We start from the raw sequence: 25,826 nt of genomic DNA, 5'->3' as shown, positions 1-25,826 counted from the left end.
TGACCGAAGATCCAATTAGCTCAGTTGGTAGAGCGGTGCCTCGGCAAGGCAAGGGTCCTGTGTTCGATTCCTAGATGTGACCGTATCTTTTTCTGATTTTTTTCTTCCAGATTTTCGTTTAGGACTCGCTAATATTGTCATCAATAATAAAACTTAAATAAATATTGACTTATTTTGTAAAATCTTATTGATTGACACTTACTTACACACTCACTGACCAATAGGATGCATGATCTGGGCAACAAGTATGGGGGTGCTATTGATTTATTTATTGACTCCATATATAGAATTAAGCACAATCTACACCAACACTTTGTTGAATCCTACAAATTAGAGTAGCGTTGGTAAATTAGTTTTAATGATTTGTCTTATATGTAGTGTTGTTGTAATTTCTACTTTATGTTACTCTTACGTTTTACTAATATTGCTTCATATTTTTTAATATTTTCTCATTATACTTGTAATCACAATTTAATAAGTGTGTATTTTGTACCTTCTTTAAAATGGATTACATCTATTTACTGTCAATATCTCCTGTATAATACATATTTTCCTATGTACACTGCATCATGTATCACTTCTATGTAAAAGCCTTTTTAGGCGTATATATATAAATAAAAAAATAAGATACATTTTGTTAAGAGATCACCAATTAAGTAGCCAGTTTAAGTTATTTTGTAGATAAATAAAATTTTCTGCGGTTTTAATTATTTTGAATATTTTTAAATCGTTTGCAAAACGTAACACATTAATATGTAAACCATATCATTTAAAAACAGTAAACATTAAATTGGGCCTAAATGAGACACATGTGGTACACCGGAGAGGAGAGGAAAGAAATTATTTTTACAAGTAGAGCTATATCAGATAGATAACTAGCAAACTACTATAATAGTTTTTCATTAATACCTAGTTTACACAGTTCAACTAAGAGAATTTTATGGCATACTTTGTCGATATTATGTAATCTATCTGAGTTCTGTTTCTGTTTGATATATAGTTTTCAAATAATGAAAGATTTGTCAAACTAGATCTGCATGACAAAATCCACATTGATTTGGAACAATGAGAAGGTTAATTTACCGTGAAATTTTGTCAAGTAATAATACCGAGTTCAAGAACAATAATTAGTTTTAACAAAGGATATCCAAAGATTACTATAAAATATTAAGTAGTTGGTAACTAAAGCCTAAGACACATAACGCTATACGCATCATCGCTTTTTTGGGCGTGTCCTATACAGATTATATATTAAGGTGTCACACTAAGCTACAACCTTCCTCTCCTTAAGGCAGGAGAGCGGATCAGGTCGATTGGGGAGTTGTCGCTGAACATCATTGTCTGTACGGGATCTGTCGCACTGACAGCTAACAGCCGCGTGATCACGGCGCTCTCTGAATTGATCTGACCCCCTCTCGAGTCGCATCATTTACAAATATCCCCTGGCTAGCAATTCATGGCATATCATCGTCGCCACGCCCACACTTATAACACATTATCTGTCAGGTGTGACAGGTCTGCATGGGATTGTACGGCGAGCGATATGGTGTCATAAAAAACATTTTGAAGCGTATTGAGTAATGTGTCGGCACCCCAATACTGTAAAAAAGGAAAATATTGTAACCGAAGGCTAGTAAAATAATCCAACAAATATACATAATATAATAATATACCCGCTTAAGGCTTAACCCCATTTTATCCATATAACTCTATCCATCCGAAAACCTCTTCATTGTTGAAATAATTAATCTTATTTTATTTTAGCTGTATTTCTATGGGATAATGACTAAAACATATTATAATTAATTAATTTATTACAAAAAACGACCACTAATTGTAAGGGTTTGTTTTATCATCCACGTTTAGGTTCTGGAAGCTCTCACTTGCCTCTAACGAACAAAAAAAGGGCTAGGTGCTCTCCTTTATCTTTTAGAGCCAAATTCGGGAAATGAGCTTAAGTTTAAAACAGCTGTTCTAATCATATACCCCTATAAGTATTTTCCGTCGTAAGTCGATGTCCACAAAGCTCATCTTCAATTTAAACTCGAATTAATGTTTTATATAGCCAATCTCATTTAAAAGATGAATCATAGAAAACGATGCTATGAAAAAAAATGAAAGTTTATTCTGATAAGTGTCACGAGTATTAAGAGAGTGGTTTGAATTGTAGAAGAAGTCGAGGACGCCCCATAAAGACTTAACGCATTAGCTCTGAACTGGAATGAGATACGAAGTGTAGTTTTTTTTACAGTAGTGATCAAGTGAAACAAAAACTTATAAAAAGTAACCTTTTGCATTTTTTAGTATAATATTATTTCCTACTTAAAAATAGACCCAGTTTTCAAGTACACTAGAATTCACAACCTCAAAGCTTTACTCCAAACCATTCATAACCACGAGCAACTCCAAGTACACGTCAGCTTGTATCAAATAAAAACAAATACCACTATTAAAAAAAGTTTGTATGGAAAATTAATAAGACTTAACAGTGCATGTATCGGAGAGTATTTTCGGAACAGCGGTGGAATAAAAGAACATGTGGTGTAAAATACAGATTCGTCCAAATGACCCAACAACCAAACAATAATCAACAAATTGTAGTTAATTACGCAATACGATTCCCAATTTAATACTCGAACCCATTATTCTCCCCATGGGCCTCTTTACATATAATACTTATTAGAGATTACTATTGCATGTCGGGGCGGCATTACACTGTGAAATAAATTGGGGGTAACGTTGATTCAATAGTGTATAATTATAAAGCATTGTTAGTGTTTGCTAGAAATCAGTTTGGGATTAAATTGTTCAGCACAGTGGCCTATTGTTCTGGTGGATATTAGCGAAATGATATGGTCGTTCAGTGTGGCGTGAATATTCATTTAATATGCCGAACGAAGCTCATTATGCTCGGGATTGTTAACAATGTAATTCTTGCGTCCATTCGATTCATAAAGAATCGAGCCAATATAATGCTGATGAGGTACATCGACCATAAGTCATTTGTTAGATTCTGCAGCCGATACGGCGGGATTTACCTTATCGAATATTATTATTCACTGATTTGTGCATTAGGGACGAACTAATGTTGTCATGTAAGATTATTATCGATATTCAAGGGGTTCATTATGGAAAATTCTAGATAACTTTTCAACTAAATTGAGGAAGCAATTTATTTAAATGTTAATTTTTTTATGCGAAAACCTCAAAATCTTTTGTAAAATCAAATAACGTTTCACAGTGCGCTTTTTTAGAATGTCAATGGTAATATATCACCTTTCAGTCTTACAGCGAAACTGCAGGGGAAGATTTTTAAATGAGATATACGGTAATAAAAATAAAAAAGCGATACGATTATGATTAGGGTTTGAAAAAACCGTGTGAAAGTAGGTAAGTTTAGAAAATAAATTATTTTATTAGACGTACGGCTCATACAACGTTTTCGACAGTCTAAATTTAAAAGTTCCACATTGAAAATGATTGGAATCTTCGGTTTTTGTAGATTTGCTTGAATTTTCCTGCAGTTCCAATGAATGTTGTTACTACAAGGTACGAGAGTAAATTACGTACATGATAGACATGTATCTTTTGTTGTCTGATATATACATATACGAATATGGCATAATGTTAGTATTATGATATAGAAGATGGTCTGAATAGCCCTCAGTAAGTAAGCACTCAGGCCATAGGCCTATTGTGTTCCCTCGTGTTTCACCTAAATTCCCCGATGGCAACCCTGTCCCCTTGGTGTAGTATACAAGGGATGTTATTGGTAGTCAGCCATTTCCATTTCCTTCCAAAAACCTATATTTTACTTCCTATTAAGATAAAACATTTGCAACTGATTTGAATGAGCGTTTTATAGTCGTCAAGTTTTACATTTCCCGAAGCATTGAACCTCACCCAAATGCTGTTTATAATCTGAGGTTTTCAGTGTTGTCACAGCGTCTCATTAAATACCTAGTCCATCCTGTATATTCCTTTTTTGTGTTCCTGTCCATAGTAAGGAGCTTGTTATTAAGACTGTCAATGAGTTATGTGTATAATAGATCATTTCGTTACTATTCTATAGAGGCATTATGTGTAGAGTTTCGCTCAGATACCTATGCTTGAGTTTCCCGGGAAACTGTAACCAGACCAGCGGAAGCATCAATGAAAGCCGATTAATTATTGTCGTGGCGGAACTACAGCAAAGGCGTACAGTGTATTATTGAGTTAATGGTGAATTGCTGCAAGTGCAAGATTAGTAAGCCTTGGTACAAGTGCATCGATTCAAGATGCAGTATTGGTACACATTTTTGTTTGTTAAATACAATCTAATGCTACTTATGCAACAGGTGAGCTTTGGTAAGATGATGAACAATAATAAACAGGTTGGCATGTTAATATAATATACTAAGATTAAATTATTTTATGAGGCACCAAAAAAGGCGCCATCGATACTTCGTGTTACTTTAGTACTTCTTCATATTTTTCACACGTGATGCCAATGTTAATGAATTTATAAAAAAATGTCTAGATAATAAAATATTCCGATTCTTACCTTTGTTTTGCCGAGCCGTTGATTATTCTTCCCCTAATCCCTGACAACAAGTAATATAAGAACAGTCACGAAGATAAGGAAAACTCAAAGGAATCGCTGGCAACTGTAAAGTAAATTGATGTATGGATTCTTGGTTACTGGTTCGTTGTAAGACTACAAAACTGTAGAGGCTACTGAAATCTACCAAAAAATACTTCACTGGAATCAAAATAGACTTCCCATCCAACAACTATGATATTCTGAAATGCTCTTACTACTTATCTTAGCTAAATTTGAAATATTGTATGAAAAAGGTCCATATTACATGAGCTCCTTTACAAAGAAAAATGTCAAGAAATTAACGTAATATAAGGCATCCTTTTTAAGTCTTTACCGTTCGGGATTCGTTCCGCCGGATCAGCAGTGACGTAGATCCCATCAATGGAATCATGATTGATCTATCCACAGTAAACTGCCCATCATGTCTGGGCCCAATCGAACGGAAGTTATTATGTGGCATTCATAACACCCCCTTCCCCCCAACGATATCGCGTGCGCGTACTATATCAAATTGGGATTAACGCGCCCGGTTGTAAATTATGAAGCTCTTTTGACAATTATTTATAAAGGTAGATAGAGCCTTTTTGTAAGCTCAGAAATAATGGGTGCGATTTTGTTATAAATAATATTAAGTTGTCTCTCCCGGTTCCATTGTTGCTAATTAAGTCGATTAATAATTGTGATTTCAAATGATTGATAATTCAGGTATTTGCGTTTGATTATTTTTTTTTTTCAATTTAATATAATCAAATGAAAACAGTTTTACTACTTTGCGATACAATCATTTTTTCACTTTTGGTCGACCAACTGAGTTAACTTCAGTTAACAAAATGTTTGTTTTGAATGAATGAATAATATGAATATTATTATAAGTTTGAGGTCTAAAACAATAAACAGCCTGAGTTTTGCATTTTAGATAAACATGTACACGAACAGAGATCCCATAGGAATATCGACAATATGTTGTTAGTAAATTTTAATTACAGAATACACTTTTTTTTAATTATACAGCCATACTCCCCGCCTACACTGTATCTGGTGTAGACTGAAAAACACGAATAAACAACGTAACGTCATGTTTCAGTTTTTTTATTGTTAAATTCGACGAAATAACGTTGCATTCTAAAAGAGTTTTGTAGACATAGAAAACCGATAAAACCAGAGTTCCAGATTTAAATTACTTCTGATAGATTGTTCATTGTTGTTAACATTTTTAATTAAATTTTTTTGCAAATAGTATTTTTACGTCTAATGAAAATACTTTTGGAGATGTACCCAATGGTAATCATTTCATATGACTTGAGAAATTTTAGTATTTCCGGTGATTGCGTTAGATAATTTTGACAGTGCGGCTTAAAGATTTTGTTATTTTTTGGAAAACAATGGATTGTGGGGCTTGTCCTGGCATAAAATATCAAATTATTATTTTTTATTTAGCCTATCTATTGCTATGAATATAAAAGTGATCGGTGGTAATTCAGTCAATTTAGTTACATTTTTACGCATAAAGGAACAGTGTTTAACGCGTTGTTTTCGTCAAACTCTTAAATTAACATAATGCAATGAGCTAAGTCATTGATACCTGCTGCCGTTTGTAACTAATGTCAATTAAATAGATAGTCAGTGGATAATTTTTTTAAAAATCACAGTAAAATGATCGTTAAACATTTAAAAAAATGTCACGAAAAAATCGGAAATCAAAGTGACACAACTACAAGATAATTTATTTTTGTATGTACCTTAGGGTGTCCCAAGCTTGAAAGAGGATTTTTTTTTCGAATTTAGACACCCTCGAGTTCTTACGATTTGGTTCTTAACAGTCAATTATGAAATATTATTTAATTAAGGATAACAGTCATTGTAATAACCCGTGTCGACTTAATGTCAAAGTTTCTTATTAAAATTTTGTACTTGGGTTCAATTTTGTACGGAAGGATGATTTCCCAAAATGTGTGATGTTGTAATATAAAACAAAATTTTGTTCAAATTACAATTTTATTACTACCCTAATTACAGTAAGAAATACTAAGTCGATATTCTTCCTTCAAAGTTTATTATTTGCAGTCAATATATATCTTTTTTTGTTTCCACCCACAACGTAACAAAAACTGTTTTCGTTCTACCGCGATCAAAAGTCTTGAATCAACAATGGTCCTTTCAGTTGTGTCGTTTACTGCCTTACCCGTGGGTATAGTTTTTTAAACTGCCAGAGACTAGGCTTTAGTCTCCTACGAAGAAAGACACCTGCGAAGAAAACTGTCACCAATGTTGAGAGAGAGAGGACAAGTTCTTGCTTGTACATTAAATTTAAACGTCTACATTTTTCTCCGAAACAAAGAAAGAATATAAAGCATAAAATCAAATCAGATACTCAAAAAATAGTAAATTCCACTCCTCAAGCACACTAAATTATTGTTTTTTTAAGTCCATCCCTACCAAAAAAACTAAGGACACGTTGTTTCGGAGAATTTGAACAATTCATCAAATTTCAACGTCATTTTCAAGTTTTGCGAAAGAATTTTTCAAGTTCTGTTTTTATTTCAGTCTGTCAAGCAACTAGCCTATAGTGATATAATAACAGAATTTGAATAGTACTTTCACAGAACCCGAAAATGAACGTTGAAATTTGATGAATTGTTCAAATTCTCCAGTATTATGATCCGCCAAGTCCTTCTTTTGGCATGATTTATCGTTTACCAGAGTTCAGTATGTTGTCTTTTGATATTTTTTTTTTCATCGTAAACCTCTTCATTTAATAGTGACAACATAGTTGATTCTTCGGCATAGGTGCAGGCTAAACTTTTGCAGAGCTGCTTTTGAAATATTTGTGTAATTAATTGGTTCCCATTTTCAGTGAGTTCATAAACAACAAATCTTGGTAAGGTGCTTTTACAGCCAGTATACACTGAAGCCATGGCTTAACATAGAATGTCACAATAAACAAGTATATATACGTCTAGCAGAGCTATTTTATTTCTATTTGTCATTTACTGAAAACAGATTGGTGCATGATTCCTGGAATCCTTATTTTGAATTTTCTTTCAGTATCTCCACCGAAAAATGTGATTAAAAGATCTACCAACTCGCGATAGTCATCCTGCACAATTGTTTTTGTCAATTCTTCACGAAAAAAAAATTAACAGTGCGTCAATATCAATAAAGCTTGAGTGTTTTTTTTACAATTTATCTGCAGCTTTGTATTTTATCATGATCAATGTTTTTCAAATTTTCTTTGAACTTTTTAATGAGCTGTTTGTCTGTTTGTTTGACGGGTCATGTGTTTATTTTTGCCTCAAATTCGCATTTCATCACCAGTTCATAAACATGATGGCGACAAGCAAAAAAAGTTATACCCTCTCTAGTTTTTGATGCAGTACCATTGATATGACAAGGTTTTGAAAGCCGTGGTGTTCCAACACACGCTTTATCTTCCGAATTCCAATCAGAGATCACGTTTCAAATGGCCGTAGAGTTCTCTAATTTTGGAAAAGCTATCAATTGTTCTGTACCCTGTAATTTATTTATTATTTTATTTACGCCCTAATGGGCTTTTACATGAAAATATACATTTACATTGATTACAATAATTGAACATAAGAAGATAAATGGAGTTAATTGTAAGAAAGCAACACATATAATAAAATTTTGTGCAAATTAGCAAAACACTAATAAGATGGATTCAATATAAAATATACCCAAGCATGAAATAGTAAGTAAAAGAAAGTTCAACATAAAAAGTAAGTAAGTGGGTGTGTTTAAACCCAGTATTAATTGTGAGTTTAACAAATCGATAAACCAATATAAATTAGAGTGTAACTTACTCGTGAGGTAAAGAACATTATAACAGAGATTTAAAAAAAAAAAAAAAAAAAAAAAAAATAACAAAATAAGAGTTGCACCTGTAAAAAGCAAAAACTAATAGAATTTAGCAATATCGACATGAATAAGAAATAATAAGATCTGAGATGGAACATAGTGTTATGTATAAAAAGTAGTTAGTAGGTATATGCATACAATTATAAGTGTATAGTAGAGCAAATAAAAAACAAACAAATATGGATATAATTTACTTGAAAGGTTTCGAATGGGAGAAGATGTAATAAAATTATTAAAGCTATAAAAGTTAATTATTAGCCGATAGAATCGAAATAAGTTGCCTTTTAAAGCTCACAAAATTGTCAAAACCAAACATATCTATAAGTTCACAGTATTTATTCGCAAGGTTGTGAATTCTAGGAATTGGTGAAAAAATAGAATAATTAGTGTTGAGGTTCTTGTTAAATTTAAAAGTATCTTTACTGCGAGTTTGCCTAGCAGGAACATTAATGCAAATAAGTTCCAACAAATTAGGGCTGTCAATTAAAGATTTAATAATTTTGAATAAAAATAGCAAATCAATTAACACTCTTCTATCAGATAATTTAAGAAGTTTAGTTTCAGCAAGCAAGTTATTGTAATTTATAAATTCGATTGGAATTTTCATTTTAAAATTAATGTACCGAAGGAATTTATTTTGTACCTTTTCTAATGATTGAGAATGGACCTTGTAGTACGGTGACCATACGGTGGAATTGTATTCTAATTTGCTTCGTACTAACGAGCAATACAGATGTTTTAATGTTGACATACTTTTAAAATTTGCTCCCATTCTCAAAATAAAACCTAGTATTCTCATCGCATCGCTTGTTATTTCATCGATGTGTTCGTTAAACTGTAGACTCTCGTGGAATATAACACCAAGATCACGAATCTGTGATACACGAAGAAGATTAGCACCATTCATAAAATAGGAAAAATTAAGTGGATTTTTGCCTTTGTAAAAACTGATAATCTGGCATTTACCTAAATTTAGTTGCAAATCATTGACAGAACACCACGCACATAGTTTATTAAGGTTCAACTGCAAAATTGCGCGATCGTCATCGTCTTTGATTATTCTGTATATCTTCAGATCGTCGGCAAATAACAGGACTTTAACATTAGTAAAAATATTAACAATATCATTGATAAACAAACAAAATAATATTGGGCCCAAGTGAGATCCCTGTGGTACTCCGCTCGAGGCAGCAAATGTATAAGAAGTAAACGAATCTATCTTGACTGCTAAGTACCTTCCTAATAGATAACTCTTAAACCATTCCAACATGCTCCCTCTTATTCCCAACAATTTTAGTTTACGTAATAATATTTTGTGGTTTACTTTATCAAATGCCTTACTGAAGTCAGTATATATGGAATCAGTTTGATGTGATGCATTAAGGGCATTAACAATATCATTCGTGTACAATATCAAATTGGTAAGAGTAGATCTACCTTTAATGAATCCATGTTGAAGGGGAGAGATGGTTCGATTGATTCGGGATATCAACTTATCTAGTACTAGGCTTTCAAAAAGTTTGGGTAAAGTAGACATTATACATATTGGCCTATAATTTGTTACTTCGCTCTTATTACCTTTTTTGAAAATGGGCGTTAAAAGACTAAACTTCCAAAGGTCCGGGAATACACCTGATGAGAGTGACTTTGTAAATAACTTATGAATAGGATATGACAATGTATGCATACAATTTACTAAAAACCTGGGCGGAACATTATCAGGTCCTGCGGATTTTCGGGAATCAAGACTCTTCAGCTTAGATATAATATCGTCTATGGTTACATTACAGTCAGATATATCAAGAGTTTCAACCAAATCAAAGCACGAAATATTGCTGTCTTCACTTGCATTAATGTAAACGCCGCTAAAAAAATCAGCAAAAAGATTAACAGTTTCCTGAAGATTTTGGGATAATTTAGAATCGAATGACACACTACTAGGTATGTAAGTACCATTTTCTTTTTGGGATTTAACATATTTCCAAAAGAAATTTGAGTCGTCCATGATAGAGCCTTCGACATCACTAATGTAATTTTTGTAACATTTTGCGGAGAGCTTATTGCACTCTGCCCTCAATTTTTGAAACGCAGTATAATCGATGGCCAGGCGACTTTGTTTGAATCTCTTATGAGATAATTTTTTGAGGTAAATTAAGTCTATCAGGTCTTTTGAGAACCATTTTGGGTATAGAGTTTCTCTGTAAGTCGTTAAAGGAACAAATTGTTCAATTGCAGAATTAACGATGAAGTAAAAATTTTTAAGGTGTACATTAATATCATCGTCGCTATCAAAGAATGACCAGTCAGTCTGTTTAAGGAAATTTGAAATTTTAACATAGTCAGCTTTTTTGAAATTTCGAGTTTCTACTACCTTTTTTACGATAGGAATTGGTTTAAGATTGGACATGCAAATTTCTAGTGGTGGATGGTAAACATCGACAGGTAATAGAATTTCGGTACTTCTCACAACACAGATGTCAGACACATTTGACAGTGCCAAATCCAACGTACGACCTCCTATATTAAGAACATTATTACACTGTGTTAGACCTAAGAACAGTGCCATATCTCTAATAACACGAATATTAACATTAGAACAAGAATTGACAGAATTCATATTACACCAATCATAATGTGGCAGATTGTAATCACCAACTAGAAGTAGTTTAGTATTAGGATATTTAGCACAAATTGATTCAACCTCGTCGCAGTGATTGCTGTAGCTTTGGACATCAGAATTCGGAGGTAAGTATGCACATCCCACTATTATTTTACCTCTAGAAGTGTTCACATTGACAAATAGTTGCTCGATGGATGTGTTTTTTGTGGATATTTTTGAAGAACTGAGATTTTTTGAGATAGCAATGGCTACACCACCTCCTCTCGTTTTGGCACTTGTTTTAGAATTCCTATCCATACGGTAGATGTTGAAATTAGGGAAGCCTAATTCGGCGGAATTGATTAATGATCTGCCCTTTCTTATTTTTCCTTCTCTTCCTTCCACGATAAATTTTCTTCAAGTCCCATAGGTAACTTTTCCATAAGGCTTTGATTATGTATATATCCAGGGTAGGAATATCCTCCCTGTGATCTGTACAAGCTTTTGCTCCTCTCTTTATCACGCATTCCTTCAAGTGTGCGCACCCTTGTTTGTCTACGTGACGTATGTGATGTTTTGGACATCCACGAAAATAAACGATAAATAATAAAATAACGTGCTCTAAAAATTTTTTGTTTAAACAACGACGGAAGATTTATTGACAGACAGGCCTTGAGTAAACAGATTCCCACGGGAAAGGAGAGACCGGAGGACAGTCGAGTTTGGAACTTGGGTGGATTGACAGCCCCGAGAAAGGGATACAAATCAGAAGTGTTGTTTGAAATTGCAGTTAATTATTGAATTCAAATGGTATTAGAGAATATTGCGGAATATTGAATTAAAGTGAAAGATTATTGATCCGGTGTTTGTGTGAAGTGAAAGTGATTCGACTCAGTGGGAAAACAATTAATAATAATGACAATAATAATAATTGGATAATTTGTAGAGCGCCGTTTTGTAAAAACCCACCTCAGGGGCGCCAGGTGTTGTGCAATCGCGATTGTGTTATAAAGTTGTGTTGATTTAAACGTGATTTCGTATACAGTTCGAACTAGATTGCTTGTCTTAAAAACATGAAAATAATAAAAATATTGATTGCGTTTTAAAATAGAGTGAATGTACTTAAAGGCAGGAAGTGTTTAATCGGGCTAAGTTATTGATTTGGCGAGATGGCATTCTATCCACGGAGACCGAAAACCAGAGAATCAAATAGATTATTAACTGTGGGTTCGAATCCTAACAGATTAGGGAGGTACAATTTTATTTACAGGAATATTTAATTACCCTTTTATAAGCGTAGGGAGGAGGTCGAAAATTAAAGTGATTTAGCTATATAGTGTAACCAGGTAAGTTTCACACGAGGATTTGGAGGTGACTAACAGGGTGAGTTTTTTTATATTATTTATTAAATTTCAGAGGATCCTTTTAATAATAGGATACAACCGAGGTATAGGAACCGAGTTTGCAACGCCTGCAACCCAAATAATCTTCCCATAAGAAGGGATACGCTAGACGCATTGTCAATCTGCTGTGAGCGAGAGACGAGTCAACGACCTTTTCATATATAGGCCGAGAGGCGCGGAGTACAGTCAGTCAAAGGGGAAGTTTTGCTAGCGTATGCCGTCCCAAATTGAAAGCGATCGGATACAACCAGACGGAACAAAATGAAAACTTTTCTTCTGTTATTTGACCTTCTAATTTAATACTTTCATCTATTGTTTGACTTTCTAAGTTACGAATTGGGATGCACAAAAACAAATCTAAAGTCGAAAGAGGGAGATGGTAATCTCCGAAATAAAACTACCAACCGAACAACTTTTCTCAACAGGTATCTTTCGAGAGGTAGGCAGCCTCTTTAAATTAAATGCAAAAAATCAAACCAATTATCCGTTTATACCTTACCTGAGAGGATAGGTATTCAGTAGAAGTTACCCATACCTAATACACGAGGATGCTAGTAACCTCATAAAATAAATACTGGAACCAAATATTAAAATACAGACAGTCCTCATCCCAAATTTGGCATATCGAGTAGACCTTACATATATCTCACATGATAATTGGCTGAATGGGTAGGCACACAACCTATCGTTAATAAGCAGGCAGAATGTCGACAAGATCGTCGTGTGTTATATGTGTATTGACCTAGAAAGGGATGTAAATCCCCGACGACGTGGGAGTTACAACGTTTTCTAGAGGTGGCACGTAACTTAGGACCTTACGTGTCACATTTTCGCGACTAGATTCGTGATAAAGGGATGTTATGGTTTTCCCCTTCTACACTCAGTAAAGTAGTTTATCCTGGAGGTGTTTGAGATTGGGGCAATTCTGAAATTGGTGAAGAGACCTGGTTTTCTTTATTCTGGCGTGAAGGTTGCCGATTTGGAACAAGGGGAGACCCGGCCGGTTGTGATATCCAGACACGCAGATATCGATCGCCTTGCTCAAATTATCATCCATCAGTTTTGTTTGGTAAGCGGAGGAGCCAATCTTAACTTGAAAAAATTTCATTTCCTTTCCTCTCCTTCCCCTCCCAAAATATAAACATGGATGGCGCCGACAACTAACACCATAAATTTATCGTATGTATATCACATATATAAAATCTAACACTTTATTATATTCACATTACCCTACGATAGGTAGAATCGAGTAGCTAGGGGGGGGGTGAGCAGGCGACTTAGAAGATAAGGTTTATAAAATGGTTTTGAAAAACAGCGGTAATGGATTCAACTCACTCTATCTCAAAAGAACCAAGGGATACCACACAAAACATAAATAACTAGGTTTCTAAACCGAGAAACAAAAACCCAACACAACGTTCGGTGAAGCCTTTTTATACTGAACCGTCACGTGAAATGAGTACGTTCAAGGTCGTACGTCACGTAGGCAAACTAGGATGTACACACTTGAAGGGGTGTGTAATAAAGAAAAGACGGCAGGGAGGACCTTCCTACCCCGGATATATATATAACCAAAGCCTTATGGAAAAGTTACCTACGGGACTTAAGGAAAATGTATCGTAGAAAGAAGAGAAGGAAAAGTTTGAAGTAGAAAGGGAATATCATCACACGTACCACCTCGAACGTACTCTTTCACGTGACGGTTCCGTATAAAAAGGCTTCACCGAACGTTGTGTTGGTTTTTTGTTTCTCGGTTTAGAAACCTAGTTATCTATGTATGTGTGGTATCCCTTGGTTCTTTTGAGATAGAGTGAGTTGAATCCATTACCGCTGTGTTTTAAAGCTATTTCATAAACCTTATTTTCTAAGTCGCCTGCTCCACAGCTAGCTACGTGATTCTATCTATCGTAGGGTAATGTGAATATAATAAAGTGTTAGATTTTATATATGTGATATACATACGATAAATTTATGGTGTTAGTTGTCGGCGCCATCCATGTATATATTTTGGGAGGGGAAGGAGAGGAAAGGAAATGATTTTTTTTCAAGCTAAGATTGGCTCCTCCTCTTTACCAAACAAAACCGATGGATGATAATTTTTCCCAAAATTTGTTATGAGATGTCTTACTGACAGCCCTGATTCAATAGAGCTAACTCTTAGTTCTCAGCAATTTCAACCAAATTCAATATTGAAGGTAACAATAACCTCAATACTAAACTACTGTACGAATTGAAAATAAGAATGCTATTGTACCTATGTATACCAGATGTTATTCTTGTTTAAATTTCAACATAATTTCTCAGTAATTATTCTGTTTAACATAATACTGTATCGATCCTGTGAACCACTGTAAACATAAATCATGTATATTGTAAAAGCCTTTTACGGCGTCTAAATAAATAATAATAATAATAATTTGAGCAAGGCGATCGATATCTGCGTGTCTGGATATCACAACCGGCCGGGTCTCCCCTTGTTCCAAATCGGCAACCGTCACCCCAGAATAAAGAAAACCAGGTCTCATCACCAATTTCAGAATTGCCCCAACCTCATACACCTCCAGGATAATCTACTTTACTGAGTGTAGAAGGGGAAAACCATGACATCCCTTGTCACGAATCTAGTCGCGAAAATGTGACACGTAAGGTCCTAAGTTACGTGCCACCTCTAGAAAACGTTGTAACTCCCTCGTCGTCGGGGATTTACATCCCTTTCTAGGTCAATAACATAGATAACACACGACGATCTTGTCGACATTTAGCCTGCTTTTAGCGATAGGTTGTGTGCCTACCCATTCAGCCAATTATCATGTGAGATATATGTAAGGTCTACTCGAAATGCCAAATTTAGGATGAGGACTGTCTGTATTTTAATATTTGGTTCCAGTATTTATTTTATGAGGTTACTAGCACCCTCCTGTATTAGGAATGGGTAACTTCTATTGAATACCTATCCTCTCAGGTAGGTATAATCGGATAATTGGTTTGATTTTTGCATTTAATTTAAAGAGGCTGCCTACCTCTCGAAAGGTACCTGTTGAGAAAAGTTCTTCGGTTGGTAGTTTTATTTCGGAGATTACCATCTCCCTCTTTTGACTCTAGATTTGTTTTTGTGCATCCCAATTCGTAACTTAGAAAGTCAAACAATAGCCGAAAAGTATTAAATTAGAAAGTCAAATAACAGAAGAAAAGTATTCATTTTGTTCTGTCTGGTTGCATCCGATCGCTTTCTATTCGGGCGGTCATACGCTAGCAAAACTTCCCCTTTGACTGACTGTACCTGCGTCTTGTCTTATATATGAAAGGGTCATTGGCCCGTCTCCCTTTTTCAGCTGATAGATAGTCTGATTGACACATTCCCTTTCTGAAACATTATTTGGGCTGCAGGGGTTGTAAACTTTGATGCTGTATCCGTCCTTTAAAGGGACTTCTGTTATTTAATAAATAATATAAAAAAACTCTCCCTGTTAGTCACCTCCAAGTCCTAGTGTGAAACTTACCTGGTTACACACTACATAGCTAAATCAGTTTAATTTTCGGTCACCTCCCTATCGGCTTCTTTCCTCCTTTTAGCGAAATCCTTGCAACTTGTGCAAGTTTGGTCCCCTCCCTACGCCTATAAAAGGGTAATTAAATAATTCTGTAAATACAATTGTACCTCTCTAATCTCTGTTTTACAACGCAATCATTATTATTATTATTTTCATGTTTTTAAAACAAGTAATTTAGTTTGAACTACATATTTACGAAGTCACGTTTAATTTAACACATTTTATATTATAATCGCGATCGCCCAACTCTTAGCGCCCCTGGGGTGATTTTTCACAAAACGGCGCTCTACAAATTATCCAATTATTATTATTGTCATTATTATTAATTGTATTCTCACTGAGTCCAACTACTTTCACTTCACACAAACACCGGTTCAATAATATTTCACTTTAATTCAATATTCCACAGTACTTTCTAACACCATTTGAATTCACTAATTAACTGTAATTTCACACAACACTTCTGATTTGTATTGATTTCTCGGAGCTGTCAACGTATCCACGTTCAAGAACTGACTGCCCGTATTTTATCCCTTCCTGTGGGAATGTATTTACTTAACGCCTGTAATCTATCCCATGTTGCTAGTCTAGACAAAAAATTTTGGAGCACGTTCGTTTATTATTTATCGTTTATTTATGTGATTGTTCAAACCATCACAAGGTTTGACCCATTTATTCTGATCCAGTTTAACTTCCAACATACGTTATTTTAAACTTCGCAATTTTACTGACATGATTTAAACTCAAAAAAATAAGGACTACTTGTTTCACAGAATTTGAATAATTCATCAAATTTAAAAGTTAATTTTCACATTTTGTAATGGTTTTAATCAAGTTCTATTATTATTTAAGTAATAAAAAATAGCAGGCTAGTAATTATATAATAAAATAACTTAAATATATCATTAACAGAACTTGAAAATAACTTTGAAATTTGACGAATTGTTCAAATTCTGTAAATCAACCCGAAGTCTTTTATCAGAACAATCGGTAATTAAAGTGCAAATCAATGCGTAAGAGCATGCTCACCAGATTAATCAAGTACGGACATGTTTCGAAGCAAGTCGACACGGCTTACCGTAGACCAAGGGTTGTGATTTTTTTAGTATAATTATATTGACATTAAAATTTAAAAAATCAGAGAGTATGCGTTACTAAAATTATTATAATGTTATTTTTTTTAATTACGGGACACCTAAACCTACCTACATAATTGATATTGACTTCGAATACACATTTAAAAGGATTTGTTAGAATCCATGTACATAGTTGGCCGATGATTGGTCCAGGTAAAGGTTAATCATTTTTTCCCTTTCTTCTATAGTATTGTACTTGATGGATCAACATATTATATAATTCAATAATAGTTCTGTTTTTGTTAGAAAGCTGAAGAATAAGATATTAAAGGGACATTGTCTAATGGAATCGTGAGTCCAAATATAAGCTGAATTGACGTCGCTTCACACCAAATATTTAGGTTGAAAAGGAACTGCGCGTTCTGCGACTGTTCCAAACTAGTTCATTAAAAGTTTTTGAAACTGACGATATTAATTACTAATTTCAATCTACATTGATGCCATCGGTATACTCAAAAACCTCAATTTACTATTTATTATTATTGAAATAATTATTCTATAACGAGTTTTGAAATTCCGATGGTAAAAATCTCGAAAACAATTAAAACACAACAGAAAACCCACTCACATCGATAACTAAAGTTATTTTATTTTTATTTTTGAAGTAGATATTAAATTTTTTTGAACCAAAAGCAAAAGCAATGATATGAGGGAGTGGAATTACGCTCTGTTTCCGCGAGTCGGGGTGCACGAGTTTCAGCGCAATTGAGAAACCGAAACCCCGGAAAACAGTAAGCATTCTAAAACCAAATATTGTTTGTTCTGTTTACCCAACGGAACAGAATGGCACTAAAGACTGGAGAACTCGCTGAACCGCTGCTTTTTCATCTTAGGTGAACATGCTCAAACTCCGCTCGTTAAATCAATGTTTACAAGGAACTAAACTCTGGATGTGGCTACGGTTGGCCAATGCGAGGATGATTGGACTAGTATCACGTTGACTTCAAGCTACTTTGTTTTATCAAAAGATATATTGAACTTTACGGCTTTTTTTTACAAATCTCATTTCTGTGTCACACGCAAAGAAGATGCAGATTAGCATTCCGTTTTTTATATTCTTTGATGATTTTGTCCACATATGAATATCAAACTATTTATGATTTTTATGTTTTTTCTTGATTTTGTCCACATATGAATATCTAACTATTTATGATTTTTATGTTTTTTCTTGATTTTGTCCGCATATGAATATCTAACTATTTATGATTTTTATATTTTTTCTTGATTTTGTAATAATATTCTTATGTGGACAAAATATAAGAGTGATTATAAGACATAAGAATGTTTTTCACATGAAAAATTATAATAGGCATGATCTCGCGTGGGCAATCCATCGAGCTTATTTGTGTTAGCTAAAGACGGACTGACAAAAAATATTTTACACTCAATTGCTCTTCGAAATTAAAATTGATTTTTTTATTTCATTTTACTATTTTAGGATAAAAAATATATTAATTTTTTCAATTTTCATTTAACTTTTAAAAGATCGAATAATGAGTATGTCCGTTACTAATGAAACGCATTGAATTGAGAAAATTAATGGTTGGTGTTTTTTTGTTTTTATCGGCGGTCATCGTCTTCAGTGCTCCATTCACCTTTCTGCCATAGATCCCATCCCCACACACTTACAAAACATTCGTTATTTTTTATTTAACAAGCGAAATATTCATTATGAATAATTTTTATGGCAGAACAAAGTTTGCCGGGTCAGCTAGTAATTAATATAAAAATATATTCAATTGAATATTCGGTATACGCTACACGCTACACATTTTTGTACAGTTGTTTTATTATTTTATTGTACATTACCAACTAACCCTATTTTTATCTTTATTTTTTAAGTGAGTAGTTCAAAAGAGTCTAAACTACTCCCAACCGTCTGGAGCAAGTGAGACTATGTCATCCCTAATCGGGGTAATTCTCTTACTTCTTAGTGACTGAAAATTCTTGATTTCGATAACGACTTTTATGTATGATAGTAAATAATAAATGAATACACAAAATATAAAATGAAAGTAAGTGCCAAAAAATAAACTAAATAAGCCATCGCCAATAATCTACATAAATATCCAGTTGCAACAAAATGTTATTGCAACTTCTACGCACGACCAAAGTTGACTCTTTGTGTAAGAGCTAGAATGTTTTTTTTTTAAATAGGTACCCAATACCATTCATTTTAACTGTTATTTGCATGTAAAAGGCTGTTAACGGAAGTGCGCAACATGTTTTATTGATAAAATATGTCGTTAAAAGATAATAAACTAGTGTCTTCTTGAAATATTGTCGGTTTTTTCACTAAATCCCCTTTATTTTAGCTTCAGTTTTTGGCACTTTCTGTGCCTTTTTTTTAATTTCTTGTTTTCAAATACAATGTTTATATATATTTTAGGAATTCCTAAATCGAAACGTATTACAAATAATTAAAAGTGTTTCAGCCTAATAATTTGTTTTCTTTTCTGCTTTGCATCAAAACCTTGTCTTCGAAACATAAGTTTACCTTTAATAAAAAATAACAAAACACATTATTTTAACTTAATCCCAATCTAAAGTGCATGAATGCAAATTATTCAAAAGTTTTCTTGTTTGAAAATAGTGGCATGTTTCACCATTTTACGTTAAGCACGAATCGACAATTTCAAAACGAATACCTTTAATGATTCTCCAATATTTTTAATAATTTTTCATGTGTCTGGATATAGTAACGTATAATTTACAAGTAATTGTAATAAGTAAATGTACATAATTTTTTTTCACAAATATGAAGGAAAAAATAATAAGCTAGACATAGGAAACAAAATACCATGGATTATATATAGAGATATAGTTCTGAAGTGTTTTTTTCAAGCTGATACAAGATGACTGATAAGTAATCTGTCGTTATCTGTGAATAAATATTGTCTATTACAGTATTGTTATTGTTATAAGATAAGCACTCAATTAAGGTGCGTAGGAAAGCTTACTTTTTTGATAAAGTTTTCATTGTGTAACGTAATTCAGTTCTTATCTATACCAAACTGGCCTCACATCAGGGAAGCAAAAAAAAGCAGAAAGATGGATTCGGACGGTGTAGTAGCCCTACATAATTAAGTGATATCTTGTCTTCCCAATTTGTTGGCCGAATTTATCGCGTCTTTATTTGGTTGTTAATTTCCCCAACACGCGCTTCTGCATAATGAATTTCCATAAAACATAAAGCGGAACTCGGAGGGATACCCAGTGCGTTAAACTCGAATAAATTTACAATTAATACTCCCCTTCATAGGAAATTAGGTCTTCCGGTTAGCTCATAGTTCAATTCTAAATAATGTACAAGAGCTCTGGTTTTTAATGTTCCGGGAAGCTTTGATACAATTTTAGTACGTTTTATAAAGCGCGGTAGCTAAAAACATAAGTTTGGAAAATGTAAGGGTCATTTATGGTTGAAATAATCACTCACGGGCTAGCTAGCGGTATCCAGCATTAAGCTGATTATAACAAAGCACGATACAAGGTCAACGAACAATGCAAATATTTCATTCAAAAGTAGTACATGTTTTCTTATTGTTGCCTTTCATTCATTTGGAGTCAACGGCCAATAACATTGATACTGAATTTAGCAGTTGACAATATTCAGTGATATTTGGCGTGCATTGCTCTATGATCGAAAGGTGTATGAAACTGAATAGATGAGCGCACAAGTTTCTTACCAAAATGCTTGGAAAAAATAAATTTTAATAAGATATTTGGTGTATTTTTTAAAAATTTCTGTTCATGGTGTCCGTTTTCCAAGGTAGGCACAGCTTTTCTTCCTTTATTGACTGCACGCCATTCCTGGTGAGGTAATCCCAATGCGGATATTTTCTTTGACTTCTGATTTTCCTTAAAATGGGGGGGAGACCATGTTGGATATCTGCGTGATCCTTGTAATCCGTGTCATCAATACTACGATGTAGTTTTTTAGCCTCAAAATTTTACTCTCAATATCATTTTTTCTATTTTTTTAACTATTTCCAGTTAGTTCCTGATATAAATATCATCATCTACATATAAACAAATAAAAATTTCGTTTTTAATAATAACGCTTTCATTGTGGAATATTGTTACCTAAAGAGAACTTTCCAACACTTTTAGCTTTAGTTGAACGACCTTCATAATCTCAATAAATCAAATCCATGCTAAACAGATGAACCAAGATACTAATGTTAGATAGATTTTCTAAAGCAGACTTCTGACTGCAATCCGATTATTTTATCTCTTGAATCTCAATAATATTTAACAGGTATTCCGTGGTTACTCTGTTTGCTTCCAGTCGATTAGTTTTAACACCATTTATCATAAAGTTTTGATAATTTTACATGAGACAATATCTTTCTCAACACCTTGATTTTTTAAATTTTCATGGAAAGTGCACTCAATGATATTATATTTTAATGCGATTGGAAATTTGAACGGGTTCAGAGATCATTATGATTCAACTTTAAATAGTAAACCTCTGTTTTGCTCTCACTTTTTTCATAGAGTAACATTCTAATATACTCCTTTTAAATTGCGTTTTCGTTATAATCAAAAAATTCAAAAAAAAAAAAAAACTAAATTAATATGGAATACACATGGAGTAAACGAATTGAATCTGCTATACCGCGGTCTAATAAATTTTCATACCTGCATGAGTTTATAATTTGAAAAATATATAACTAAAGTCCCGTTTTTATCATACTATTATATCCACTTAAACCCCGTCCTTTATGCCGCTATAAATAAGCGCAGAGTAAAAGCTAGGTATTACAGACGCAGAACAGTGCCGGCTCCCTCATAAGCCATTAATCTCTTCACATAAAAACCCACGTGCAATTGTGTAGTAAATATAAATTTCGTAAAAAGGAATAATCCTTCCGCTGCATTGGCCGGGACGTTTGCGTCGCGTGAATTACCTTCTGCCGCGGCCGACTCATTAAAACAGCACAGTGGTAACTGCTACTGGTCACTGGCACTGGTCACTGGTATTGTTCACCGGTCAGGGAGGTCTACACAATCACATGACCGCTATGCCCTGTGAACATGTAGCTAGTTGCTGAATTACCGCAATGAAGGGTTCAATTCAAAGATGAATCCTTGCAGCACGATGTTCTAAATAAACGATTCGAATGATTTTTGAAATTCATACATAAAGGATCAATCAATCAAGATTTGAAAGTCTTACGATTCGAACTTCTGCAAAAGGTCTTCGTTTTTAGTAACAATCGATCATTGAATTATGAAAAGAAAAAAAGTGGCAGAAATGGTTAAAACTTCCAATTAGATGAAAATAACTTTATTTACACCACATTTTCTAAAAAAAATATCAACATGATTCAAAATCAAAGGTTTCTTCAAAAATATTAAACAAAGTTGGTTATTTTAATTTAGTTAAAACTGACATCACACAGTCATTTTGCAATTATTGAAGAAGTAATAGTAATAATATTTGGATGATTTTTATAACACAGTTTTTGTAAAAATCACCTCAAGGACGCTGTACGAATATTTTTCCCAAGGTTCTATCCCATTACTTACTACAGGTAAACAATATTATAACAACTTACAACTTACGGCAATAGATTGTATGCACCAGCTCATCAGGAAATAGAATTAAAACTATATTATGAATTGTAAAATGTATCACCAATGAGCGTGATTCAGTGTAAAAATGTACCTACACATTATTTATATTATGCACAGGTAGAGAAAATAAATAATTGCGTTTCCAATTGCTTGTGTTCCAATTACATGTGGGAATTGTAACTAAATTTCTCTAATAAGCAATAAACAGCGTTAATATCAAGTAACCTTCCAGGTAAGTATGGTCGTATATATTATCTGCCTGTACAAAATATAAATAATAAAAATATATGTACATTCTAACGTAACAAAACGAACTGATTGAACTATATGTTCAATATAAAAATATAAATATAAAAATAAAAATATAAAAATATATAAAAATATAAAAATACATATAAAAATACATATAAAAATCAAACTCAAACAATTTACATATCACAAAAACTAATAATAAAAAACATATTAAAAAAACCCTATTCATATTCGTCCGAACTTTTATTCAAACAATTTAAGGTCAGAATATTAAATGCACTATACTTCTACCATGCAACATTACAAATTTATAAAAACTATATTCAAAATAAAATTGTACCCTTTAAAAATAACAAAAATCTTAGACAAACGTCAATACTTCCTACTCCTAAATGTAAAAAAAACAATAGGACAGTTCAACCATGAATATCTCGGAATTAAATTTTTTAACTCATTACCAGAAAAAATTAAAAACATGAATGCAAATATAAACGAATTCAAAAGCCACCTTAAAAAGTATTCCGAACAGTTGAACTGAATCATATCAAATATAAACCAATATAACAACACCCCCATACACACAAGCCCTGCTTATTTATGGGGGTACATCAAATACTAATATTATGTAATTAATAACTGTACTATATTGTGTAATTATATTATGTAATTGTTATATTATGTAATTCGTGTATCTTTTTTTACTAATAAAAAAAAATACATTTGACCAATGAACCTATGACCAATGAATTGCATTAGTGATCGACAAACCAGTGGATGCAATATGTTTTTATTTATTTTTTTTTTTTTTTTTTTATAGTGATACCTCACAAAAGTCCCAACTGCTCCCGTCTGGAGCCAGTGAGACTATGGCATCCCCAATTAGGGGATGTTGTGAGGCTGAAGGTAAGTGGGGAAGGAAAAGAGGAAGGTGGAGAAGTACCTGGCTATTCAGATCTAGTCACTAAACACGGCTAAAGCCATTTGGAGCAACGTTTCAATTCTGAATGGTGGTCTTACACCAGGGCGATACTGGTAGTATCTTCCACTCTGGAACGTGCCGCAAATATACTATATATTATTTTAATTAATTAATTGTGAAATAACACAAATTAATCAAATAAAATTTATTTGCGCACGCCGGGTTCGAACCCGCGACCTTCGGAATGGCAGTCCAATGCGTTACCACTGGACTATGCCGGCCGTCAAATGTTAGTCATAAGTTGATAATAGTTCTATAGTTAGTAATAAGATGGAACATTTTTTAAATACATTATATATTTTTACAGCGCCCTTGAGGTGATTTTTCATAAAAGGGGTTACAGATCATGAAATTATTATTATTATTAAACATAACATCTAGTATCTTTCGGCCATTTAGTATCAACTCAATAACATCCACCAACTTGGAGTGACTTTAGGTGAGTTTCGCGTTTTTCCAGTAAAGGGTTTTTAAACAAAAACTAACCATTAGTCAATTTTTTGTAGACATTGACAGATGATAACACTTTCATCTTTAAACCTCTTCCCATAACATATTATAGTCTGTTACATTTGTTTTTTTATATATTATTCTAAGCATTGACATGATCCGACATAATTTTCCTACGATCTAGGTAGGTCTTAGCAGGACGTCTCTAACGCCTTAATTATTTACTTGAATGAATTAAATTTTAAATTAACAAATAACTTAAATTTAAAATTGATTCATCTTTATTGTAAATACACCATAGGTACCTTCAGAATTTAAGCGTCGCTTTTTAACTATAATTCATTTCTCTGCCTTAAACCACAAATTCTATCTAAATCTTCTAATTTTATGATAAGTCCATAAACTTACACGCGGATGTCTTAGATACAATATTGTTCTCATATTGGGGTTCCTTAAAAACATATGTTTTTTGACTAAGAAGAGTTGTCTAAAAATCTATTTTATTTTTAACTTGGTTGGACGAAAAAAGAAAGCAAAGTGTCTTATTTAACATATCCTGAACATTTTTTAATCTAAGCTACGCTGCTACGACCAGCGTAGCATCAACGAAACGACACGGAAATGAGGAAAACAAATGAGTGGTTCCCGTTGAGTAATGAGCAGACTAAAGAGAGAAAGGAAGAGCGGGTGGTGGTGGGTGAGTTAGGGGAGGGGGGAGTCAAGAAGTGTGAGGAGGGTTAAAGGATGGCCCGGGGCACAGGGAATGTTTGAAGGTACAGGCAAAAAGGTGTTATTTGAAAACAATACATTCGTAAGTACAGATGATTAGGACGAAGGGACAAACATATTTGAAATGCAAATGATTTCAGTTAAGGAATTTAAATATCATGGTGTGTTTGGCCGAAAATTTTATTTTGATAACATACTTACTCTGTCATGGTCAAATTATTTATGGAATTCAAATAAAAATGATTCATATACCCCATGCTCTGTTTTAATTTTTTCTAAAAATACATGAATTTCTGTCTAGTAAATTTCCTATTACATACGCCGGCGAAAATTCAAAGATACCGTGTAATCTATAAATAGATGCCGCCTTCTTTTGTAAATGTAACATTTTCAATATGACCTATAATAAAAAAGTCTCGATTTGGTAAAACGGAAAACACTTGTACGAGAAACGCCTTAAATCCGTTCGATGAAATACTATTTGCAAACATGTTTTGAAACTTTCAGAGAAATAGTGCTGAAATGATTCCACAAATTCCCCCGAAAGGCGTTATTCCCGCTGAACGATCACCAGCTATGTGCTCTTACGCGCTTCACTTGATACGCGCTTGGGAGTGTTGCTAATACTCGTATATTAACGAATCCTTAATCCCGACCAAAGTAATATTTAAAAGTTTATTTCGCCACAA

At 33.4% G+C, this 25,826-nt stretch overlaps 1 protein-coding gene across 2 annotated transcripts in view; it reads left to right on the top strand.

The window, feature by feature from the left end:
- The window catches only part of LOC149424825 (agrin-like), a 236,183-nt gene that overhangs the window by 40,557 nt on the left and 169,800 nt on the right, over nt 1-25,826 (top strand). The gene's annotated exons all lie outside the window — the stretch shown is intronic.

This window comes from Hesperophylax consimilis, chromosome 3, assembly GCF_061612785.1.
Source record: "Hesperophylax consimilis isolate HC1 chromosome 3, BYU_Hcon_1.0, whole genome shotgun sequence".
NCBI lineage: Eukaryota > Metazoa > Arthropoda > Insecta > Trichoptera > Limnephilidae > Hesperophylax > Hesperophylax consimilis.
Note: the sequence above shows the minus strand (reverse complement) of the source record. Positions and strands in the feature narration are given on the sequence as shown.